General features: G+C 42.8%; 1 protein-coding gene across 2 annotated transcripts in view; it reads left to right on the top strand.

The window, feature by feature from the left end:
• Positions 1–852, top strand: part of LOC106867639 (putative uncharacterized protein DDB_G0277255) — a 167,943-nt gene that overhangs the window by 40,397 nt on the left and 126,694 nt on the right. The gene's annotated exons all lie outside the window — the stretch shown is intronic.

The following is an 852-nucleotide window of genomic DNA, read 5'->3' as shown; positions in this document are numbered from 1 at the left end:
CTACAACCCATGTGTTCAGGAAAAAAGGCAAGAGAGTCACGGCTGGAATGCATTTCATCATAGATCTATTCGATTAGGGCTAAAATGGAACTAAGACAATAGAACACACACGCATTACACACACACACACACACACACACCGACTAAGTTGTTATTCCTATGTGTGTATAGTTCGAAACTATTAAGTTGTCTGTGTGTGCGCCTGCGAGAGAGGGGGGGAGGGAGAGCGAGAAAGAGAGGGAGGGAAAGCGAGCTAATGTTTGTCTGTGTGTGTGTGTGTGTGTTTGTGTCTGAGAGAGAAAGCGAAAAAGTGCAAGAGTGTGAGAAAGAGAGAAAGAGAAGGCGTGAGAGATAGATAGAGAGAGAGAGAGAGAGATAGAGAGAGACAGAGACAGAGAGAGAGACAGAGACGGAGAGAGAGATAGACAGACAGCTAAGCAGACAGACAGATAGACACATAGACAGACAGATAGACAGATAGACAGACAGACAAATAGACAGCGCATGCGTGTGTGTTGAGAAAACAATATAAAGTGATTTGCAACTCAGAACACGAAGGTAATGTTTGTATATATCTGTGAGTCTTGCAACTTTCGGCTTGGCTATATTAATGAGTGTCTGTGTGTGTGTGTGTGTGTCTGTGTGTTTATATATCTGCATAAGTACATACAAATATATATAGATGTATACACGCGCGCGCACACACGTATATATATGAATGTTTATAAGTGTCTCTGTTTGCATTGAGAAGATGCGTAAAGTGTGGTGACTACGTAACATTCGTGTGTATGTCTGTAACATAAGGGTAGACATGTGCGTGCGTGTGTGTGCCGAATGGATGTGTGTGCGATG

The sequence above is a fragment of the Octopus bimaculoides genome, chromosome 3 (genome assembly GCF_001194135.2).
Source record: "Octopus bimaculoides isolate UCB-OBI-ISO-001 chromosome 3, ASM119413v2, whole genome shotgun sequence".
In the NCBI taxonomy this organism is placed as follows: Eukaryota; Metazoa; Mollusca; class Cephalopoda; order Octopoda; family Octopodidae; genus Octopus; species Octopus bimaculoides.
Note: the sequence above shows the minus strand (reverse complement) of the source record. Positions and strands in the feature narration are given on the sequence as shown.